The 25585-nt window shown below is 41.1% G+C and overlaps 1 protein-coding gene across 2 annotated transcripts in view; it reads left to right on the top strand.

Moving 5' to 3' along the window:
• The first annotated feature begins 17278 nt into the window (after window positions 1-17278).
• Pcdh15 (protocadherin related 15) overlaps window positions 17279-25585 on the top strand; it is a 1435956-nt gene continuing 1427649 nt past the window's right edge. For both annotated transcript variants that reach the window (XM_042266444.2, XM_076556998.1), the window contains exon 1: window positions 17279-18348. The gene's annotated coding sequence lies outside the window, so the exon portion shown is untranslated. The remainder of the gene's footprint in view (window positions 18349-25585) is intronic.

Below are 25585 nucleotides of genomic sequence, written 5' to 3'. Positions count from 1 at the left end.
TGTGGTTTGGTTCCTTCTACTAACCCCTACTGCTAAATATACATATTGGAGGAATATAAGTGGTTATTATATAATCTCCACTTTTAATTGAAGGATTTAAAATTTTAAAGTTGACTGTAACAAATAAAGATTGTCTTGTTTGCTTTCTATTTATTGAATTGTGTATATGAACCTGTTTGTTTTTTTTTCATTTTTGCCCTTTGCATTGAGTATTTTATTACCCATATTCATATTTCCTTTAGTCTTAATGACAATTTGATTTAATGCTTAGGACTGCTAGAAAATATCAAAGACTTAATTTACCAAGGCCCTTTTCCAAATGTTTCCTATTTACAATGTGAAAATGTTCCTGGAGTAAATTCCACTCACTGATTCCTTCTGTTATCCTCTATCTAACACAGACAGACATATTCCATAGTTCATTTGGTTAATTTTCTCTCAATACTTTACAAATTGTAAGAAAATATAAATCAAATATATGATAAGACACACACACACATGAACACACACACACACACACACACACACACACACACACACACACACACCTATGAACCCTTTTTAGGATTCTTCATTTTTTTTGTGTGTGTGTGTGTATGTGTATGTGTGTGTGTGTGTGGAGGGAGGGGTAGTGTAGCCATTGATTTTATTTGACATAATTTTCTGTGCGGTTCTGTTTTATACACATCTTCTCAGCTATTCTCTGTAGATGTTTACTAGTTTACATTAATTTTAAAGGGCATTTAGAAAAAAAATTTTACTAGATTTTTTTCTTGGATGATCACCATGTTACATGTGACTCCACCATCCTATTTTCCACTGTTTCTGAAGAGAGGTCAGGTGCAATTTTTAATCATTTTGGGAATTTTTGTCCAATTTTCCCCAGGTGCTTTGATATTAGTGTGTTTGCTTTTAATACTATTCTGTTTCTCTCTCTTCTCTTTTACTTATTCTCAAGATGCTTTCCTCTGTGTTAACACTACTTGGTTCTGTTGAGTTTCTGAACTCTGAAAAATTTAGATTTGGCTTGTACAATCTACCTTACTCCTGAAATTAAAATGGTTTTTTTCTGATGCTGTTATTTTTGTATTAGATATGGTTTTTAATTGCTACTCTTTCTTCCTTGAGTTTCTCCTGAACCCCTTTTATCTCTGCTACAGTTCAACTCTTAGAATGGCACCATCATTTCTTACATTTTATCGTCCTATGAAGGAATGTACAGTCAAGTCTTTGGGTTTCAAATTCCTGACAGATTCCCCAAGTGTTCACATAGTTATGACCCTTGTATTAATTAATAACTGTTATATATTTTATAATTTCTCTGAAATCCTTGTAGAATATTATTTTAGCGTGTGTTGCTTTTGTTTATGTTGCATTTATTTAACCCTGTAAAACTGTGTTACTTTGCCTGTCTAAAACACCTGATAGTCTAATAAAGAGATGAATGGCCAATAGCAAGGGGGCCCCCAAAGAGTTAAAAAAAAAACAACCAACAATATATTATCATTCCATACAGGTCTTATAGGATGGCTTCAGCTGAGTATATGCTTCATTTTCTCATTTTCCCTAATATGTTATATTTTGTGGCTATATTCATGTATATGGATATCACACACACACACACACATACACATACACACACACCCCTCAAAAAATGTCACAAATTTATCTTGTACTTCAAGTAGCCCCAAAGTGAGGAATTTCTGTCCTCTGTAAATTACTCTATCTTGCCAGGTAGCAGTGGTGCACACCTTTAATCCCAGTACTTGGTAGGCAGAGACAGGCAGATCTCTGTGAGTTTGAGACCAACCTGGTCTACAGAGCGAGATCCAGGACAGGCACAAAAACTACACAGAGAAACCCAGTCTCACAATGCCCTCCCCCCAAAAAAAATTAACTACATCTTAAGTATTCTGTGATAAAGCATGAAATGGAGGAGGAAAACAAATGATGATGTGGTAATTGATGTATTTATCTTTAATACATCTGTTTTCTGTTCACTTTGATATGGAGTGACTGAAGATGTGCTTGTTATTACAGCTCTCTCATCCTCTTAGCTTATTGAAGTCTTCCTTGGTTGTACATGTCATCCTGGAGACTTCAGCACAGGTCTTTTATTTATGATTGTTACAAATTAGCATTTGGTTTAGTCCATGAACAATATGAAGAACTAGGATCAAATTATTTTCATCTCACTGTTATGCTGTTTCTTTCTCTCATTTAATTTAACAACTACATTCATCAATATTTTATGAAGTCCAAATGGATGTCATGTTATAAAGTATCTGTATTTACTTTATAACTCTCTACCTATTCCGAACTATCTACCTATCATCTGTCCATCATCTATCCGCATACGTATTATCTATTACCCAAATAACACATATCTCCATATTCTGTCCTTATCATCTATTACCTTTCTTCTACATTTTTGTCATCTATCCTTGGCTATCATTTTCTATCATTCATAAGTACCATGTCTTTCCTTATCTATCATCTATCTCTCTTATCTATCTATCTATCTATCTATCTATCTATCTATCTATCTATCTATCATCTTCCATCATCTATTCTCTATCATCCATCTCTATCATTATCAGATAATCCTCCTCCTCTATTTCTCCCTTATTATAATCTAGATTTTGATTATTTTTATTGAATCCTAATGTTTTCTTTAATCTGGGACAAGTTGATGACATAGTCTTGACCTATTTTCCCTGAAATGTAATAAATGTCTTTAATAGCTCCTAAACAATGAATGATTTCAGTAGGTTTTCACTTGTGGGTTAGAAATGAGGATGGGTGGGTTTTGTTGGGTGAGTCATTTGTTGTTCAGTATATTGAGGTTGTTATAGCATTCTCCTAAAAAAATAAGTTGCTGCCAAATTGTGGGTCCTTAGGAAGCTATAGATCCATTTCTGTCTTTTGTGAGTTTTAAATCTATCTTTATCTTTGGTTGATGCTGATATTTCTTACAAAAATCTCAGTTTTCTTTTATGAACATATCTACATTTTTATTCCTTCATCTCTGGGTTTCAGCCTAATAATTTTATTCTGACTTAGCTTAAAATTTGCAAATACTTTATCCATGTCAAACCTTCTATTGAAGGCATTATGTGCTCTTGAGATCAGTTATACATTAGTGCTAGAAATCCTGTTATCTTTGGTTCAAATGCTTGTAATCTTATTTCTTTATCTTATCCTTTAACACCTGAACACGTAAAGTTCCATTTTGATCATCTGATCTCTGATAGGCTTTTGTCTCTGTGACTGTGTCTCTGTAGTTATCCTTTGGGACTTACCTGTTCTTATTTGATCAATTTTTTTCCCTTATGGGACATTCTGTTTTTTATTGTTGTACTCATTTTTTATGGACATGCAGGAATCTAGAGTCTTCTCAAGATGTTATCTCTATCCAAAGGGCAAGTTTACTCTCTAAGTACAGTCATTTCACATGGAATTCATATTTCCACCAGGACTTCAGAGCTCATGATGACCAATGTATTTCTTTCTCACTCATGTTTATATGTTAAAATAAGTGAAGTTCTAAATTAGTGGTTCCCAACCTTCCTAATGCTATGACCCTTTAATACAGTTTCTCATGTTGTGATGACCCCCAACTATAAACTGTTTTCATTGCTATTATATAACTGTAATTTTGCTACTGTTATAAATGCTATTATAAATATCCAATGTGCAGAATATCTGATATTCGACCTCCAAAGGATCACAACCCACAGGTTGAGAACTGCTGTTTCAAACCAATATGTATAAGTTTGCCCCACCCCCTTTCCTGCTGAGTCCTGACATTCAATTTCCACTTACCTTCCCAAACATGCTAGTCATAAGACATTATCTTTTCACTCTCCAAACTGCTTCTTCTAGAGTCAGAGGTCTAAACTCCTCACTGCCTTATCATGGTAAGAGGCTAGAATTTTATGTTTTAGTAATCTCCAACTAGTATATAACTTTGTTGAAAAACCATACAAATTCAATTTGAAACTGGTTTAAATAGAAATGCAAGCTTAATTATGGAAAGGTAAATAGATTGCAGTAAAACAAAGATAGGAAGATAGATTCATAGAAAGAAAGATAGATAGATAGATAGATAGATAGATAGATAGATAGATAGATAGACAGACAGACAGACAGACAGACAGATAGATAGATAGATAGATAGATAGATAGAATTTATTATCTCCTTCAGAATGTAAGTAGATGCTGTGAGGTTGCAAGAATATCTTGCTATCTCCCATAGTGTCATTTGCTACCACTAAGAAGCTTAATCTTCGTAACTTCTGGTATGGCCTTCTTTCTGCCTATCCATGTTCAAGGCCGTAACAGCCTGGGCCATGGTGTGAGACCCTGTCACAAACAACAACAACAAAAGAAACACCACAAAAACTAAATTTAAAAAAATCTCTATTTTTTTTTTGTTTCCCCATTGGTAGGAGAGTATGCAAATGCCCATTTTTGTCTGAGCGACAGTAACTCAGTTACAAGCCCAAACACTAGAATCCTGTTGCTTTAAAGGAGCAGGATAAAGAAAATAGAATTTCCCTTTAAGACATGTGCAGTATTATTACCTGAGGTCTCATTTCTCAGTGCTGTTACTGTTATGTTAAAGAGTTCTTATTGGTGACTTAGCCATGAACATTTAAACAAAATAATGTGTTAGAATTGGGGCCATGGTGTAACAGAATATGAATGCATTCTAATATTTTAATTACATTGCTTGTGAAATACTGACTATTTATCTCCCTCATGCCTCCTTCCTTCTTTGTTCCTTTCTTTCCTCCTTACCTTTCTCCTTTATTCCTTTCTTCTGTCTTCTTGATTACAGGTTTCTGTCTAAGTTTTTCTTTTTTTAGAAAGTGAAATTGAACAAACATGTATAGATAATTGTTCAAAATATCAACTTCAATACAGTCCTATTGCTTTGTCAAAGGTTGTTGTTGGGGATTGAACTTAGTCCCTAGTGTGCTTTAGGCAAGCTTTCTTCCACTGAGCTACACTTTAAGTCTGACCCTTCTGACTTCATATTATGCTCCTTAATTTAAATTTATTTCACTAAAGATACATGATTAAATACATATGCATGCATAGGCACATCAAAAGGGAGGAAATGTGATACTAAATAGATAACTAAATAGGTAAGTAAGCTACTTAAAGTTAATTAAAGTGATTTTGTTGTTTTGTTCAAATAAAGTACACACACACACACAAACAAACACACAAAAGCATATTTGACTTAAAGTCTTCGAAAGATACAAGTTTATTTTTGCATAGGAAGAGTGGAATCAAAGTCTAGCCTTTTCTGGATTATGTTTTACTCCGAAGGAGCTGGTATCTGGCCTCTGTGAACCCACCTCCCTTCTTACCCATATTCACGGACTGAATTGTGGTTGACTGAGTATGAATTCTGAGTCAGAGAGACATGGATCAGCTCATCACTCTCCTGTAGCTGCTGGGAAAAGCCCCCAGCTTAGTGGCTTTCCAATACTCTTTTCACCTCACAGTCTGTGAACTGGAGTTGACTTGGACCACACTGGAATTAAGTATAGTTGTCATTCCAAGATGGCCTTCCAGGTTGCAGAGGTCTGTATTAACCCACATCCTCCTCCATCCTCAAAACCAAACCAGCCTCTTCAACTTGAATACCCACATAGCATCCTTCTTCCTTTCTCTCTGTCTCTCCCACCATTAAGTCTATCTAGGTAACTTAAGACAGTCTTCCAATGTTAGTGTTATCTGACAAAGAATGCCTATCCCAATGTCAATCTCAATCATAATTGACCATAACTTCACAGGGGCCAGAAAGTAGGCCGCTGACACTCCCAATTTCCAGTTGCTTTGTGTGTCTTTGTGAGGTGCTAACCCATGTTTTTAATGTCAACTTGGGCCTGGCAAGGCTCCCACAGTGTCATGTCATTTAAAAGAAAGCGATAATGGTCACTCTAATTCAATACATTCCTGATTATAAAGTAACATGTTAAGACAAGCAGTTTTGAGTCCGTGCTAATGAGAAATAACAGGCTGGTCTTAAGAGAGGGTCAGAACCCAGCAAGAGGTGTTGAAGGTCACACACATTCCCATCTGTTCCTCTTGAATTTGCAAACCTTATTGACTGGCTATAAATCAGCCAATAGTATAGCTGCCTTGAAAATGAACACAAATAACCTGGGGAAGAGGATCTTTCAGATCATTTTTGCATTTGGGAACTGATCACATAATTGATCGTTGCAGAAACACCAGGCTGCTAAACCATATCTCTGTCACTTGCTGCTGTAGGACTACAAGATTGGAGCTATTGTCCCTGGAGAGCTTCTGGAGGTTTCTTGATGCCAAAGGCACCCTGGAAACTGCCACAGAAACAGATGCTATTTACATCTGTTTTTCATGACAGTCAGTTAAGAAGGAAAAAAAAACTGCATTTTAACTCACACTGCTCAAATATTCAAGAACCTATTTGACTTGTCAAGGCACTTTTTAAAAAATTGTAGTAGGAGATGAAATTTATAGCAAATACAAATTATTACATTTTACTTAGAATTTATCATGAATAATTTTTTTTTGCATATGGTCTTTGCATTGAATTCTGGGAGAATTTTTAAGAGAAAGAGTATTTTTTGCTCTTTCATTCCCATTGTTATACTGTGAAGAACAAAGTTAGCTTGTGCTGTATGAACAAAACTTGATTTTTATTATCTAAATTAACATAGATGAATATATTTCCTTCAATTTTTAAATGTTTTACTTTTTCTAACAATCTTGTTAACTCTGATCTCAGGGGAACTTTTAAGTAGACTCCCAGGCATGATTGCTTTTCAAGCACACTCCAGAACTTCTATTTATACTTTTCTGAAGGGTCCTTCTTAAAGAGACATTTTCCCCTTATTAGGACAATAGACGTTAAATAGGAAAAGTAATTTTTAAGCATTGCATCTCTTCATGGCTGGGGCTGTACTTCTGTGGATAGATCCTAATCTGCAAGAAGACCTGGAATTGATGCCTGGAACCTCATCAAACTGCCCTTGCCCTGCAGATCTGTAATTCCAGCACTCCAGAGCCAGGCTGGAGGGTCAAAGTGCAAGGTCATTATCTGGAGCACTGCATGTTGGAGGGCAGCCTGGGCTCCAGGAGATTCCTTCTCATAACAGTGTCCTTAGTGTGTCTGAACTGTGTGCAGACTAACTGGCTGGAACCTTTACTATGGGAGAATATGGCAAATACAAAAGGCATGCATGCCCATGCGGCTTTACAAACAGGGAACAAAATATTAAAGTTTGCACAAACTTTTTATTAAAACTGTAAAAGGGAACCTAGTAGGCCGTCTTCATAGATTAGAAGTTATGGTGCTTTCAATTAGACACAGCCATTGCTCATCCCACTGAATCAAGCCAGAATGAGTCAGGATGTGAACTCAGTTTTTCACTCCATGCTATGCTGATATAATGCAGGCTTTGCACTTAGGGCTTTGGTTTACAGCATTTGAACTAGGTTCCACCCCAACACACAACAAAATGGTTGCTGCTGTCAGTGTGATTTGTAATAAAGATTCCTCTTAATCATACTCAGCCTTTTCAGCAGCGTCTATATCAACTGTTTCACATCAGCCGCAATGATGGGATATTTTCACTTGTCTCAGCAAAGTGTATTTGGTGTGGAAGGTGATACTTCTCTTCTCTCCAGATGGAAAAGACATCCCTAGGCAAACAAAAATAGAAAGATAGCATGCACATTTTTACAAATAGGTTTTGAAAATGTCCTCTACTATGACCTGACTTCTGGCTGGGGTCTTTAAAAAATAATCATCCTCTAGAACTGCTCAGACCACAATCTTCCTGAAGCAGATATTTCTTAGGAGATGATTGTAGACTTACACACAAGCAAAGTGCCTCTGCTGCTTCTAATAAGCTCAACCTGATTATCTTACAGTAACATAAATATTTTTTACCACCTCGATGAATACTAACTCGAGTCTCCTAAGTGGCGAACAGTAAACAAAATAATTCACAATATTTAATATGAAGTGACATATTTGATATTTATGTTTATAATTCTCTCACCCTAAAATTATACATATATTTAAACATGACTGAGAACATTTACAAAAAAATGTATAAGCATGTAAAATACACTCATTTGTTGGAATGCCCAAATCTTAGTTAATCATTCATATACACAGATTATCACCTGAAGTCCACTCTCTGGATTCCCCACAGGCTGGACAGGTGGGCTAGGGAACTTGGAAAGGGGGTTTTCTTAGCAGAACTGAGGACAGAAAAACAGTTGCTTGCTATTACCTCTGTTCAGGACCTGTTTCCTCTGGGCACTGAAACTACCAGGTGGTGGTCTTTGTTTTATTTGTGGCCCATACAATCCATGACGGGGCTCTTTCTACCTTCCCAGCCTCCCCAGTGCTGGCATTCCTGACCTGTGCTCCTTGCTCTGTGGAAACACGCAGAAGGGCAGAAGGATCAAGTGTAATGATCTCACTGTATCCTACACCAAACAGAACCCCAGCTGCATGGAGCCTTCTCAACCCATTAAATTCAAGTCTAATAAAAACAGAGGGTGTTTCTGCTGGTTTGAAATCCATTTTGTGTTACAAAAAAATGAATATGTCAGATTGGAAGAGTTAAGTCAGATGAATAGGCACAAAGCATTTTTCAAGACTTATTTATTTTTAATAAATATGTATGTGTGTCTGAATATGGGTATGTGTATATGAGTTTAACACAGAAGAGGACATCAATCCCCAGAAGCTGGAGTCACAGGCAGTCCTGAGTCTCCTGATGTGAATCCTGGAGCAGTACAGTTTCTTAACCATTGAGCCTTCTCTGCAGCCCAGGCAGAAAGTGCTTGTTTGGTTTTTGTTTTTAATTATTTTAGAGTTTATCTCGGCCAGCCAACAGTAAGGAACATAACTTACATTAGGATACAGAAAAAAAATCAAGAAACCAAATTGCCTGTGATGAATAATTATGGTATTGACCATACAGTTTTACAAATGAAGTAATTGAGCTTTATGCATACAGTGGGTGAATTTATGTTGTGTATAAATATAAAGCTGATTTTTGAAATTGAAAGAGCATAATACATTAAAATGAAGTATTCAGTGTCTCATTATACCAACATAGTTCTTATCCATAATGATGAATTTTCAAAAATTAAAAAATGAGATTATTACAATTATTATTTCAAGAATAAAAAAGGCACACAAATAATTTCAAAATACAGAAAAAATAATGAGGGTTATTTTATTATTAATATGTAGTGGAAAAATGGCTCAGCAAAAAAGTCATATATTAAGAAGTTTGTCAGTGTCTGCATACCAGTTTTCAAGGTAGGAAAGGGACATTTCAACATTCATATTTGCATAGGACATTACTGGAGACATAAGTCAGTGGTAGAGCACCACCTTGCCATGTGTAAGTCACAGGTATTGTCCTTGGCACTTAAAATATAGTCATAAAACATTATAAATTTTTAAATGTGTGATCATTAGAGAAGGCATTCAACCTTAACCAGCTGCAACAGAAACCTACAGAACAGAAAAAGATATGAACCCTGTTTCTACAAAGAGTTGAAATATACAAAGTGTGGTGTGTAGCCATTCCAGCTTTGATCTGGAAGTTCCAACCCCCATTGAGGCTTCAGTAACTATCACAAGTCGGGGCCAAGAGGGGGCCCTGAAGACCGGAGATCCAGATGCCCCTCCTTCTCTTGTTTCCTGGACCCTGGATGCTGGAGGTAGACCAAACAGAGTTCTCCAGAGAACACCGCCGGACTGCCCTGTGTCCTTCCCAGACCCTGTTACCTATCCCTTCATTTGTAAGTTATGCCACTAAATAAATCTCCCTTTTGCCGGGCGGTGGTGGCGCATGCCTTTAATCCCAGCACTTGGGAGGCAGAGGCAGGCGGATCTCTGTGAGTTCGAGGCCAGCCTGGGCTACCAAGTGAGTTCCAGGAAAGGCGCAAAGCTACATAGAGAAACCCTGTCTCGAAAAACCAAAATAAATAAATAAATAAATAAATATCCCTTTTAACTACGTGGAGTGGCCTTAATAATTTCACCAACAACAAAGTACACATAACCCCTGGATTTTAGAAATAACAACAAAAATCTGTTTTAAATAAGGTCCAAACTCAAGTGTCTCTTCATTTTTAACATTGATTTTTATTTTATATATATATATGGTGTTGCCTGGATGTATATGTGTGTGTGTGTATACCATGTAAATGCCTACTGAGATCAGAAGAGGGCTTCATGTCCTCTGGAATTGGACATATAGATGGTATGAGCCACTGTGTGGGTACTGGTCATCAGAACCCAGGTCCTCTGCAAGGGAACAAGTACTCTTAACTGCTGAGTGATTGCTGTGGAACAATCTTTGTACACTGTAAATATGTATTATTTTCATTGGTTAATAGCTGACTGGCCTATAGGAAGGAAGAGATTGGGTAGAAGAACCCGACTAGGAGGATGCTGAGAAGAAGAATGGCAGAGTCTGAGGAGTCTCCGGGGGATACCATGAGACTCAGAGTGAGCAGGATGGGAAGTACATACTTGAGGTAAACAAGCCTGGAGCAGCACAAAGATGAATAAAAATGAGTTAACTAAAGTTATATGAGCTAGCTAAAAACAAGCCTAAGCTATTGGCTGAGCATTTATAAGTAATGGTGGGTCTCTGTGTGGTTATTTGGGAAATGGCTGTTGGGACAGAAAAGTCAGCCTACAAATTTTCTCTCTAGCCACATGAAAAGGCAAAGAGAAAACTGACCCAAAATAAAACACTTGACAGCAGTTGTAACAAATGGAAATCCTCACTGCCAGGAGATAACTGGCTCATACTGCTGACTTCTCAACAAGGAAAGCAAGTGTTGGTGAGGATATGGGGGAATAGAGCTCTTTGCACTGTTAGTGGGAGCAGAAAATGGTATCTGCTATGGAAACTAGCTTGAGAGTCCAGTCACCAAGGAGAGAATTTCCATGGTGCATTTGCCTTCTCTATCTGCTGTGACAAAATGCCACAAGAGGAAGGACTGACAGCTGGCATTTCTCATAGTTGTGGGACTAAGAATGTCAAGGTCAAAGCAGCGATTGCTTTGACCACACCTGTCCTCTCTCATTGCTCTTGTATACTGAGATAAGAAGGGTACCCTCTACAGTCTTCTATCCTAGCAAATGAGAGCCCAACCCTGGCCTTCTCATTTGTATGACTCACTCTGAGCGATTTCATGTCAAAACACAGCCACATGGGGTATTAGGGCTTCAGAGTCTGAATTACTGTTAAATTTACTCTTTGAAGATTTCACTATCTATACAATGTATTTGACCCTATCTGCCCAGTAAGTGTTGCAATTCTCCCCAACCCTCCCCCCTGCCCCCCATCTCTTCCTATTTCATGTTCTCCATTTTGTTACTGTTATTAACCCCTTGAGTCCAGTTAGTTCTTCCCCTATGCTCATGGTTGGTATGCAGCTACTGAGGCTTGAGAAAATTGCCAGCAACCATGTTTCAAAGTAGAGTGTCTCTCTGTCTCTTGGCAACCATAAAACACTCCCCCTCCTAGGGTGGGTTTCAGGGGGCTATTCCCTGATTCATGTTGGAATTTAGAATGTCTGAATTTTGAGGGCCTTACAGGTTTTGGCCCTTGGGGAAAAAAATGTTCAGAATTCCCACTTCTCGATCCCTATCAAAGGGAATTGAATGGTGGATTCCAAACAGTGATATCTGTACACCTGCTTTCATAGCATCTTAATTAGAAACATCTAGGGGGAAGAAGATGGTGAGGTGTTCTTTGAAGAGTGAATGAAAAAGCAGTGTGCTTTATTTAGACCAGTAATTCTCCAACCTTCCTAAAGCTGGGACCCTTTAATACAGTTCCTCATATTGTGGAGACCCCCCAACCAGAAAATTATTTCTTTGGTACTCATAACTGTAGTTCTGCTACTGTTATGAGTTGTACTGTAAATATCTGTCTTATATTTAGGATATCTTATATGTGACCCCCCCAGATGAAGTCACAACCCACAGGTTGAGAACCATTGGTTTAGACAATGACACGTCACTATAATTTAAAAGACCTGACAGTGTTGTTCTAAGAGAAGCCAGCCACTGAGTGAAGATGAGCACTGTGTGACTCCACTCATGGTTAATATGAGCAATAGAAACCAGATCAGACTCAGAAAGTAGCCTAGTGGCTCCTCAGGCACAGGAAATGAAATTGATGAGCTGGTGATAGGGCTTAAATGGGAAACCTTGGATGCTGTTGCGGACTCCAGTTCAGTCCCCAGCACCAACATGAATACTCACACCTCTACCTCCAGTTCCAGAGTTTCTCATGCCCTCTTCTGGCCACATGGGCACTGCATGCATGTGGTGTACATAAACTCATGTAAGAACACACCCCTACACACAAGAATAAAGAATAAATACTATTTGGAAATGGTGATATGATTAAAGGGAATAAATACTATTTAAAAATGGTGATATGATTAAAGGGAATAGAAATCAGTTTTGTAAGGATGAAAATGCTAGAGATATTTGTTAAACAATGCTATATGAATAAAGCTTCCAAACTGTGTGTTTAAAATGGTTAGGGTGGGTATCATTGTGTGGTTTGTATCCAAATTAATGATGGAAAATTAATATATCATATGTCATGTTTTTAGAAAGACATGCCCATAAAAATATTTGATTACTGAATATTACCCTCAAGTTTCTCCTGCAAATGTCACATTTTCATCTTATCTGAGAACATTTCTTAGAATATTGATTCTCCAACTGCTTCAGTTTATCTCATGAGTTGCTGGTACGCACTCAAACACTTTTATTTAAACTATAAAGATTTTTACATCTCTAAAAATATGTATTTCATTTAAAAATTCTATTTATCATTTACTAATGATTATTTATTTAAACATATTATTTATCATTTAAAATTGTGCTTCCCAGATATAAAAGAGTATAAAAGTTGTGCATGTTAATATGATAGCGTATTCCATGGCATCATGCGCCTCTGTTACAGTGTTTAAACCAAGATAACCTCTTTGATCTCCTGAATCATTTCCTGAGTTCTGTAATGGAAACATCTAAACTCCTTCCAGTTTTTTGAGGTACATGCTCCTGACACAGGTACTCACTGCTTTAAGAGTATATGTTGTCATTTGAACTACCTCAGCTCAGCCCCCAGTGGTCAGCCTTTCTTGTCCCTCCCCACAGCACTGACCACATCAACATTCTACTCCAAACTTCCATGAAGTCACTTCCTTGGAAGAAACACACACGAGGGAGCTCATTCAGTGCATGCGTCATTATTCGAGGTCATTCTACTCAACTTCAGGTCTCCCTGAGTTTCATCTATGTTGCCACAAGTGACAAACTTTTGTTTGTGTTAATGTACTTTCAGTCTTTTCTGAGCCATTCTTTCCTACCCAAGAGACACCCCACCGCAACACTGTTTCTCTGGTCGGTTGGTCTTAAGCATTTTTCACAGACACACACATATACACTGGCCCACATGCCTGCACTCACACACATACACACACATACCTGTATATTCTTTGAGAAATGCCTGTTTGGGTCTGTTCTCTATTTTTCATTGATTGGTTCAATTTTGGGTTGTTGTGTTCTCTTGAGATTTCATGTGTTCTGGGTAGTCTATTCCTTATCAGATGCAAACGTGTTAGACCATTCCGTAATTTGTCCCTTCACTGTGCTGTTCCTTTTGCTGTGCACAAGTTTTTAGATACACGTAATTCCATTTGTCAATTTTTACTTGTGTTTCCCATGATTCAGGCACTTTTCAAACAAAAGAAAAAAGAAAAAAAAGCAATCTTTTCCATGTCAATGTTTCAAAGCATTTTCCCTATGCTTTTTTTTTTCTGTAATTTTGTATGGTTTCAGATTTTACCCTGAAATCTTAATTTGAACTTGAGTTTATTTCTGTAACTGGGTAAGAGGGCTTGAGGTTCCTTTACCACATATATGGTGTTTTATTTTCCCTGGAGAGTGGCCTTTCCTCTAGCTGCTGGAGTAGAGTGCATATTTTCATCATTGGTAAATATGGCAGGCTATGGGTGTCTCAGTCTGCTTTCAGGTACTCCGTGCTATTCTGCTGGTAGGTATAGGCTCCCTGAGCATTTTAAAAGCAGCATTTTCATTTAATGTTATGCATAAGTTTATTCTAGACCTAAGGGAATTATTTGTCTTGTGCTTTTTTTTTTTTTTTTTAGAAAAGAGCAGGTTTTAATAAATGGAAATTCAGTACTATGAACTATCATGTCAATGTAATCATTTAATTATGCAACTTTCTTATAGCCATTTTATTATCTAATTTAAATAATTTCATTTAAATGGTTATTTTATTTAATTTAAATAAGTACTTAATTAAATTGTTTAAATTATTTTTTTAATTTATGACAGAAAATTCAATGTATTAATTACCTTGAGGAAATAAAGTACATGGTTATCCATATTACAAAGCTTGTTTTTTGTAACTGTTAAGATGTGGAAAGAGGCAGGCATTTTATGTCAGATGAGGGGGTTCCACAGTAATTGTTCACCAGAGTAGCCCCGGATTATGTCCAATCTTCCTTGTGCAATGCAAATTAGATTGGCCTTGGGCCTTCTGGAGGGAGGTCAAAGTCACGTGACCAGGGAAGCCTTGCAGGTGAATCAGGCAAGATGGACCAGGTCCACACAGGCTGGCAGACACAGAGTCAATCCTCAGGAAGAATGTGGGGCCATGAGAGTCACAAACCCCTCTGTGCGCCGCAGCACCTCCTGCAGGCTCTGCCCTAGTGTGTTTCCAGGGCCACAGGGGAAGCTGGCGGCGGACTCCAAGCTTTCTACAGTTCCCTGTACCCCAAGAGCAAAGTGTCTTCCCCCAGTTCCAGCTGTAAGACTTGAGGAAGAGCAGAGGGCGAGTTTCAGAAACCACCACCTCCTCCCCGCCCCACCCCCACCCTCACCCCCGGGCCGACACACCAGGCAGGGACATTTGCTTCCAGACCGGACCTTTGCGCTCAGATGCTCATTGGCATCTGCGTCTGCGCACTGGTGACGCAGACAGCCACGGTGTGGGGCGTGTACAGCAGGGGCAAAAGGCCTGGGTGGGTCCAAACAGATGTGCAGAGACAGGTATCTGGGGGCTACATGGAGCCAGGAGGGGCGACCGGCCTTGGAGCTAGAACACTTCCCACTAGCAACTGAATCATTTGGAGCACACTTCCTCTAATGGAACCGATCAGCAGCTCCGCTCCTCACACAGGCGTCTAGGAGGGGTGTGGCGAGCGGCGGCTCTGGTGCTGCCACTTTGGGGGAGTTTCTTCTCCCTGCGACCTACAGGCTGGGAGCACCTCGTCCTCTAGAGGTTGGCATCACCAACTTCTTTCCTGTGGCCTGAAGACTGATTGGGATAAAGCAGACACTGCCCCGCCTCCTCCCTAATGATTGGGATGAAGCAGGCATTGCCCCCGCCTCCTAGTCGCTATCCAAGTGGCTCTAAGGAACAAGGCACATCACAGACTGGTGCCAGCTCAAGTTCTGCTTGAGTGATTTAGACTCCACGTCCACCCAGGTCCTGGTCCAAACTGAGGCGATGGTAAACCAAGTAGCTTCTTTCACAGTCGTGGCTCGATAGGTTGCCACCCTAAGCGTCTGACATGGGGATGGAGGCAGATGAACAGAGGCCAGAATGCAGAATCCAGGGCTTCATCCTTCCTCTTCGCTGCTCTCCCTTCAAGCAGGAACTTCTGTTTCAGCGAGCCAAAGGAACACTGCTCTAGACTTCTCGATTCAGCTAGCCTCACATCAAACTGTTAAAATAAGTACTAAAGTTGATCTCCCGGGTTGATATGCTTTGTGTGCCGTTCCACTTGTTTAAGTTGGGATCCCCGCTGTGTGGCCCAAACTGACCTGAGACTCACTCCGGATCCTTCTCGCCTCAGCCACCCCAGGACTGGCATGACCTGCATGCACCAACCAAACCTGGCCTCTTTACGGGTGTCAGTATATGGATTCTAGAAAATATTTAAGGTCTTTTCCTTCCTCTCCAAATCTTTCCGGGAGTGTTCACCACCAAGAGCAAAAACACTGTGTTTCCTAAGTCCCCCGTTCCACTGAGTCTGAACAGATCCCTCATGGTCAGGGCCAAAGTAGGGGGAAACTCCAGGTCCTCCAGGGGAAGACAGGAGAGGAAGTAGAGGGACCGGGGCGGTGCAGGCTAGATAGGGAGGGAGGAAGGGGAAGAGGGTAGAGAAAGAAAGAGGACCAGAAAAGGAGGGTGGGGGTGGGTGGGTGGATGGGGTGGGCATAAGGGTTGAGGCGGAGCTAGAGCTCCCATAGTGGCTGTTTTTCCGGAGATGGCCGCTAGAGGGAGACATGCTGGACAGTACAGGTGGAATAAAAAAGGAGCCGGTTGTCTGGAGGAATTTGTCGTGATGTCGCTTTAAAAGGCTTCAAGTGAATACAAAGAAGGGAGCCCACAGAGGAGAAAATCCAGTAGTGCCCGGCTTTCGCCCCTCAGGTTCCTCTAGTGTTGAGATCTGGCGATTTTCAGCATTCTCAGCTTAATATTAGGAGTCCCGCAGGGACGCAGGAAAGGACGCAGACCTTAAGGATGGAGCTCTGACCATCTTGCCTTTTCCTAAAACAGACTGAGAAAACGCGGTAGAAATGGGAGTTTTTTTTCCTATTATCTTCTTTTGCCTTCCCAGTTATATATCCAATCTCTGCTTAATCTGACTCTGTATCTTTAAAATATCACGTCACGGTGCTTGAAAACGTAAAATCAGTGCGAAACGGACTCATTTTACACACATGTAGAGGTACTTTCATTCCTCACAGCCAACTTGGAAATTGCTACGGAAACCTTGGAATACGTCACTTAACGCAAGCTGTCCCCCCCCCCTTTTCTTTCTTTCTTTTTAAGGAATACTACTCCCCCCTGCAAAAGCTCTTAAGTCATTAATGAGTGTCAGAAAGTAAAGGGGTCATGGGTCTGGGCCGCTGGATGCGTGTGGGACCTTTGAACACGTGGGCATTTTCCACTCACTGTCCCTGGGTTGGGAAGTGGGCAGTGGGGGCTGCGGGGAAGTTAGGATGTAATCTTCACAGAGATTTCAAGACCGGACAGTCTAAATCATTTTTGTAGCTAAAAGGATGTCTCGGTGGGTTTGAGCTCGGCCAAATGAATCAGTGATGACTCAAGAGCAAACCAGAAAAGTGTGCTTTCCCAGAACCAGGTGTTGAGCGCCTGGGCGACCCAGTCAGCGGGCGCGCGCGCAGAGTGGCCAGAGCCCCCTCTGCTCCACCAGCGCACCACGCACGGTGCCGCCCTGCAGGACCCCGGGGGACTCGGACCCCGTGCGCCATCCATCCGCGCTCCCACCCCCACCTCCACCCGGAGCTCTCCGTGGCCCTGGCGGCAGACTCGGCCGAGCGAGCGCTGCAACCGGTGGGGCGGGGAGACCTGGCGCTCGCCCCGCGGGCCCGGCAGCCTCTGACGTCCTCTCGGGCCTTTAAAGGAGTGGGTCGCTGCGCAGGAGAGACTCGACTTTGGAGCTGTCACTTTGCGGGGAGGGAGAAAGCCGCTCCGCTCCCGCAGGCGACAGCTCGGACGCCACTGTGGCCGGCCACTGCGTAGGGACTGGGTCGGATCAGCGCTGTGTCCCAGCATCCTAGGCAGCGGGAGTTGCGTTGGTCACTCTCGCCTGGCAGTGAACCTTAGGCGTCCCCGCGCCTTCCCCTGCACACGCATACCAAGGACCGTGAGGTGCGCCCGCGGTCGCCGGTAGAGCACAGAGCCATCTCCCGAGCTCAGGTGCCTGGCGATTTTTCTCCCAGCCCGGAAAGGCGCCTCTGTGAATCCGCACCTGCAACTTGTTTGGTTTCCTCTCCCGCAGCGTGTGCAGCGGCAGCATCAAAGTTTCTCTGCCTTTCTCGGGAATCCGCCGTTTGGATCGATCCTTCCCGCGCGGTCTCCCCGGGCCTGCGGGTGAGCGGATCGCCGGGCGCTCGGGTGAGAGGCGCGGCACCGGCGGCGTGGTCGTGGCGAGCACAGGGAAGGAGCTGTGGCCGGGGACTCCCCGGGTGACCCTTTGGGGCGCGACAGAGCTGGGTGAGCGCAAGAAGAGGAGCTACAAGGTTCAGGGACGCCGGTGCCCGCACAGTGGATGTTAATCACCTTGCTGATTGCTTCTCAATTGGGAACTAGTGGAGAGCGCAGCGCGGGGCAGGCGCGCTCTGCGGGACCTGGGCTCCGCGGCAGGGATCAGTGCAGCTGTGGCTGCGGAGGCACCAAGGGAGGACGCCGCGGTGCTCGCCAGAGCCTGAAGGTAGGCAAGGGGTTGGGATCCCGACTCTCAGGCCCAGCTCAGAATTAAAGAAAAACCGGCGTCTGTGTTTCCTGCAACCTGGTCCTCACCCTCCTCTCTCTGCGCACCCCTTCTCTTGGGAACCCAGGGGACCCAAGACTTGGCTGGGCGCGACCTCCACTGCCCACCGGAATGCCCAGGGCTAGCTCCTTCAGCAGCCCTGAGCTGCGGACCTTGAGCTTCCCAGAGAAGTTGATACCTTGAGATTTTTGGTGATGTCTAACTTGATCTGATGTAGTTTATTAAAGGATGTGTTTCCTGTGGGCAAGAATTATGGGAAATAAATGTCACTGTCATCTACAACTGCTAGCACAGCTCCGCATCCCCTTCCTTCTCCCCCAAAAGTTTCCCGGTAGCAAGTTTTCTTAACGTCCAGATGAAATCAATTGAGGCTTGAGGTTTCCATGTTGGCAGGCAGTAGGAAGATGCGGCTTTTTAGAAGGGTAGGATAAAGGACATAGTGTGTTCATATTCATTCATATTCTCTCTCTCTCTCTCTCTCTCTCTCTCTCTCTCTCTCTCTCTCACACACACACACACACACACACACACACACACACACACACACACTTCTGTAATGTGCAGAGTGCAGGCACAATGATAACCTTTGCTATTTCCAGACTTGGAAGTTTTTTTTTTAATTATTATTTTAGTTTAAAATATCGGACTTTTCAGTTAAGAGTGGTAAGTGGTAAGACCACTCTAGATAATTTTGTGGTAAGAAGAGACTAGACATACATGGTAGAAGTTCATCAAGAGTGTGAAACTGAGCTGGACTATAGTAGCCAAAAACATGAGTGGCCCCAAATGATCAAAATGACTGCTGCATTTTGGGAAATGATATTTTTAACAGTGGTCGGTGTGTGTGGGGGGGGAGGGGGGAGGCATTTAAAAGTCAACGTTTCCAAAATTACTCAGGCGGAGAGACTGTGGATGGAAAGATAGAGTTAACTTTCAGAAGGTGGCTTGTGGAAAACCAGGGCTTGGTGCTTTCGGAACTACATATGGTAATCACTGAAATAAATGAACTAGTTAGTATTCCAGGCTTGCAATGCTTGGCTCCACAGAGAGACTGCTGTTACATTTCATTTCCAATCTCATTTGTGGTAATAGAATAATGTTGGATGGGTTTATCCACTTCCTCACGTGTGTGGTGTCAATTCCAAGATGCCCTGCAAGGCAGAGAGGCGGGAGGTCCAAGATGTGGCCTTTGAACCTTTCTCCTCCACCCACTGAGCTCCCTTCCCTGGATGCTCCACCCTCCCCCTCTGCCTCTCTCTGCTCCTTCTCTTCCCCGCTTCTCTACCCCCATTTGTTTTCATTTACTCCCCTCCCTTGTGGCTTCTCAGTCAGTGCCTTCTGCTCATGTGTTCTTCCTCACAAGGCAGCCCAGAGTGAGGAGTTTCTTGAGTAAGTTAATAATAACGTGGGCAGTGCATTTTGTGGAGATGTGGAGTCCCTTTCCAGATACTGAGTAGAGAAGACAGCCTTCTGAGCTACATAAGAGGGTCAGTGTGGTCCACCGAGAAAGAAGAGTAGAATTCACAGGAAGTCATGCTAAGTCAGAAAGAAACACGAACTATGCCTAGGGCAAATTGAGCCTGTAAAGAGAAGGCAATTGAACACCAATTAGGAAAGGTGTAAGTGTGAGCCTGTATGCGCTCACACGTGTGTGCAAAGTGTGAGTGATCCTCAGCAGGAGTCAGCCTTATGTGAGATCTCTGTGAGGAGATGTATCTCAGGGCAGATCCATAACTTCAAAAAATAGTTGAACCTCCCAGGAAAACAAACTCTCCTGTGCGGCCATCAGTTTACAAATGAATGATTTATTCTCAAGAATAAACTCAAGTGTAATATTTTTTTTTTTAATGTTTATTCCCGAAGCTGAAGGACAGCTGGGCCCTAACAGAGGTTCAGAAATTTCTGGTTCACTGGTCCCGGTTTAGTCCCTTGGGTGACTCTGATGTCCTAATTCAAGAGACATCCTGTGACCAGTACAGGCTTAGTACTTTGCTGATGGACCAGCTTTCCATGAGGGAAGGTCAGTAGGTGCGTTTCTAGAACATTCTTATCTCCTTGAATTTACTTTGTCTTCCCTCATCCACACAGTGGAGTCTTCTGTCTGTCCTCTGGGGAGGTGACTATTCTCCAGTGCTAATGTGTCATTTGTAACATGCTTCAGCTCATGATATATTTTTTAAAATATGAGTGTATTGATGAGTCTGGATACATGACAACTTGATCAAAATACCGATGATGATAACTTTATAAATGTACTAAGGAGTCTGACTAGATGACAATTTGGTCAATATATGGATGAGCATGATTATATAACACCTGGAAGTAATGATTGTGAAGTGCATCTTACTGGGGAAGAATACATTTTTTTAAGTACTTTAAAAATTGATAGATTATTTACATATTTTCTTAATGGTGAAAACCAGTTGATGTAACTTCTATAACAATACATAAACCAACATTATATGTATTAAAAATGCCAACAATCAGTTTTTTTTTTTTTGGTCTAGGAATATGTCTTTCATCAATAACAAAGCTTCAGGAAGGCACTGTGAAAGTAAGGAGGATGTTTTAAGGGTAACTGGACACACTGACATTTCTTTGCTCTGTGCTGGTATTTTCATGAAACTCATCAGACCTTCCAGTGTCCATCCAAAGGACATTGGTCGCCTTATATCATGGCATTCTGTGTGGTGAGCATCGGCTGGGCAAGGTCAAAGTTTGTTGCTTATGTTGCCTGCTTATCCAATACTCCTTTTGTAGAATACACATTTTGTCAGTTGTAAGCATTTGTAGATTCCTACCACAGAAGAAGTTACCTAGTAACGACACAGCAGTACATCTGGAAATAGGAACTGTGTGCGTGTGTGTGCATTCACACGCATACACAGGCACATGCAAACACATGTAGATATATATGCCACTTGACTCAATTGGCCTTTCCCAGAGTGTCACATGCTCTAAGGCTTGGTTGGCTACTCTTTTAATCTATGTGCATCTAGAATTTACTTTTTGAATGTAGCTGACATGCTCTCATGAAAGGTGGCTTCTCAGGATGACAAGCTTATAAGCTTATTTCTGAGTTTTGTGTTTGTGTTCTCTTGAACCTCCAGAGACCTCTTTAGATATGTGGTAGGTGGTGCTCTAAGGAACTCTGTGAAGGAAATCATGGGAGGAACTAGCTGAATCCTAGCAAGGCAGTCTAAGCAGAAAGGAGGACTGCTTTTTCCTAGAATTAACAGGTGTGATGAGTGCTAAGAAGATGGGATTCACAGCAGCCAGCACTCCTCCTTTAGGAAAATTGTTTGGGTAAACAGACATAGCCCTGATCACCAACAGGGTCCCCTCCATGCAAACAATATAAATGAGCTTGTGTTTGGGGTATCTATAGACTCCTTCCTCCCCACCCATGGGGTGAGAGAGAATAGCCACATGGTGGCACCATTGTGATGCCTACTGTTCTGAAAAGGTCCATGCTGAAACCTCTTCAGCTGAAGTCAAGCCAATGGCAACACTGGAGTTTTCTCTCATCTAAAACTAATAAGTATTAGATAAAGCATCTCATTGTTCACTACTGGCAAGGGTTTTGTTTGTTTGTTTTTTTAAAGACTTCATCTTTGAGAAGATGAAATCAGGACTCTTTATCAGGTCAGTCCTTTCTTGTTCTAATTAGAAGATGTGATTTGTCTTCTCATACTTATGATTATACTTATATATGGGGGGGAAGGGAGGGAGGGACAGAGAGAGGGGGGGAGGGAGGGACTGTCACATGTCTGAGGAGGTTAAAAGAAGGAATAGGGTCCTTCTGGAGCTGGAGTTACAAATAGTTGTGAGCTGCCCAAAGTGGGTGCTGGGAACTGAACTCAGGTCCTCTGAAAGAGCAACAAGTGCTTTCAACTGCTGAAACATCTCTCTGGGCCCAAAGAGGAAATTTCTGAAGATGATTTTGCATCAATGAGAAATACCCATTTCTCAATCAATGATACTAATGTGTGCAATTTCCTTTCTCTCTTAGATTCTTAAAATGACTCCTCAAACATACCCCCCCTGTGTTTACATTGAGTTCATACATTCTACCTCAAAATTATATGTATCTATTAAAACTAATAAGATATCAGATTCCTTGACAGGCTTGCTTTGCACTTAAAAAAAAAAAAGACCCACTAGGAAAAGATAAATCTTAGCTTGTACCAGTTGTACTCAGGTACTTACATAAAACCATTACCAACACATCACAGACAACAAGTTACTTGCACATAAGGCCAGATGTTGAGTCTTTTAGACATCTATGGATTTCACATCCCATCCCTAGAGGACCCGAGATCATCCAAAGCCTTAAGGTTAAAACAGGAGGCAAGGACATCTGTGAAAACAGATTTGAGCAAGAAGAGTAGAACATTAATATTGATGATATCCAGACAGTAGACCGTGTGAGTAGGTTGTATGCCAATCCTTTGTTTTTATTTTCTTACAGACTATTTGGGTTTCCAATGGGGTCAGACTAGAAAGACATCATTGTAGCAAGTCTTGAGCCCTCCATGCAGCAGGAAGTCAGGTGTCTGGGTTCAGTCCATATTTTCTTTGAGAGTTGGGAAGTTGCTTGATATTTTCCTTGAGCTTTGTTTGCCAGTTTGAAAAAAAAAATATGTTTTTATGTATTAGTAACTAAAAAATCGATTCCAGGTGAAAAGTGACCTTTTCCATTATCACCTGTCACTATAAAACTTAAAATAGAAATATATTTATCTTCTAAGAAGTACTTTTCCTTGGCCACCTCTTAGCAAAATGCCTGTAATTGGCCAACCATATAACTAAAATAATGTCATACTTTTTGTATTTTATCCTTTAATATATTTTTAATTGAAATAGAATTTCAAAAGCTTTCCTCCTCCTTTCCCCTCTCCAACACACCCAGCCCCAGTTATTCTCCCTCGAACCCTTCCCATGCCCCCACTACTCTCAAGTTGATAGCTTCTTTATTTCTTTTCACTGCTATGGAATAAGGGACTTTTTTTTAAAGCTTCCATAGATTTATCTTTTTCTAACCTTACTTTGCGAAGCAACATCATCTGAGGCTATATCTTTACAATCAAATATATAAAATTATTCTTCTATGGACAAACTTGCTGAAAACCCATGTAGTAATATTTAAAGAATGCAAACAATTTTGTCAGGCACAGAGTTTTGTGCTGCATTAAATATGGTGTATGCTTAACTCCAGGGACATGTTGCCATTGGTATTTAAAGCACTTGTGGGCTGTGACATAGTGGTCACATCTGGTGTATATTGGGGAATCAAAAGCCCATCACAAACATCATATTTACAAAATTTAAGTTGTATTTGATTAAAAAGTGAGGGATTCATGTGACCCATGAGGCCATGTGCTTAGGTAATGCATATATAATATTAAAAATAGGGAGATGATCAGGGAGACAATAGCCCCTAACCACATTCCAAGTGAGAAAATACTGCTGAGTTAGGAGGTCTGACTTACAAAAAGAAGCCAGCTTTTTGAGGCAATTTTATAATTCAATGATGTATAAGAAGTTTCACATTGAAAACTACTTTTATGACTTTTAGATTTAAATTGTAGTAATTTTGCATTTAAAACAAATATTACATGTGGCCACCAGGTTTGATACCATTCTTCTTCTAGAAACGTGTGATTTCCTGAATGATGAAGAGTCAGAGATGCGTCTTAGAAGATTTTAATCTAAAAGCAAATATTACTTTATAAGGATTTGTTTTATTTTTAATTTGGTGTTTGTATGTGTATCTTTGTGGGCTTATGTGAATGTGAGTGCAGTGCTGATGGAGGCCAGAAGAGGGCACTGTTTCCCCTGGATCTAGTATTACAGGGAGTTAATTCTGAGCTTCTCTTGAGTATTAAGTGGGTACAGGAAACTGAACTCACGTCCTCTGCAAGAATAGTGAGCACTCTTACCTGCTGAGCCATCTCTCCAGCTCTGATATACAACATTTTTTACATTTAAACTAAAGACCTAGACCTCAAAGGTATATGTATATAAGTATCCACCACCCTGAAGCATTTTTACCTCACCACTTTCAAGGTAAGAATCACAAGTTCAGGGAAATTGATAATCTTTGTCCAAAGTTTCCTTGTCAAGAAGAGAGTCACATCAAGAAGTGAGGAACCACATTTGCCTCCCATATAGCAAAGGTTCACAGTGGGATTTCAAATAATCGGCATCAAACAATTTCAAGAGTTTGGGTCAACTTTGGCAAAGTCAGCTCTCCCAGTAGGTGATGGCCTTTTGCCAGTAGGAATTTTCAGTTCTGATAATGCTTTCATATGTATTATGGTTAAAGAAAAAAAATGTTTTCCCTTGCAAGCCTAGGTTTTCAGTTTTTGGAAGCCAATTGTGTGAGTCCTGGGTGTCCTGTTTCTTCACGAAAGCAGAAATCCCTGTTTTTACCATTGAAGTCACAAACAGGGTGGCTTTGAGACATCGACATGTCATGGCGGGTGCACTGATGCAGGTGTTATCTCTTTCTGGAGAGGAGATGTAGATATTCAGCGTGGACAGAGTGCCCGCAGAGCCCGTAGACAGATGGTTTGCACAGGGAAACTCTTATTTTTAACGGAACCCCACACTCCACTGAACTCCTTTCTGCTTTGTAAGTTCAAAAGTTCTTTCCAGTTTATTTGTCACCACGTTAGGCATTTTTCTCTTCGTGGGCATTCATCAGATTGGGCTGCTGTAGGGCTCTGTTCTTTGTGCCGCAGCCATTAATAGATATGAGTTAAGGGTACAGGGCCGGTAGTTGGGCTTCCTGACTCCAAGGGTATTCTGAAATTTATCTCTTCGATCTCTCCTTTCTTCGCTGCCTGTGACTCGCAAGTGTTTTAAGAGTTCTGGGAAAGAATTCAAGTAGAATGTGTATGGTAATGTATCACACAGGGTTTAACTCTGAGTATTGTGGACAACTGTTTTCTGGGGAGCTTGGGAGAAAAATATGAAACAAACACGAGTTGTTGGCAGTAGGATGTGAATAGACAAGGATTCATAGACATATGTGTACATCAGCACATATATAAATAATAATACAGATAGCATTGCTCATATGCTTCAGCAATTAGGGCTGTTTCAGGAATATTCCAGCTTCCACAGACTCACAAATAAAACACTGCAACAAGCACACCTACCTTAGACCCCA

Source organism: Peromyscus maniculatus, chromosome 21 (assembly GCF_049852395.1).
Source record: "Peromyscus maniculatus bairdii isolate BWxNUB_F1_BW_parent chromosome 21, HU_Pman_BW_mat_3.1, whole genome shotgun sequence".
Classification (NCBI taxonomy): Eukaryota; Metazoa; Chordata; class Mammalia; order Rodentia; family Cricetidae; genus Peromyscus; species Peromyscus maniculatus.
This window is presented reverse-complemented; position numbering and strand designations above follow the sequence as displayed.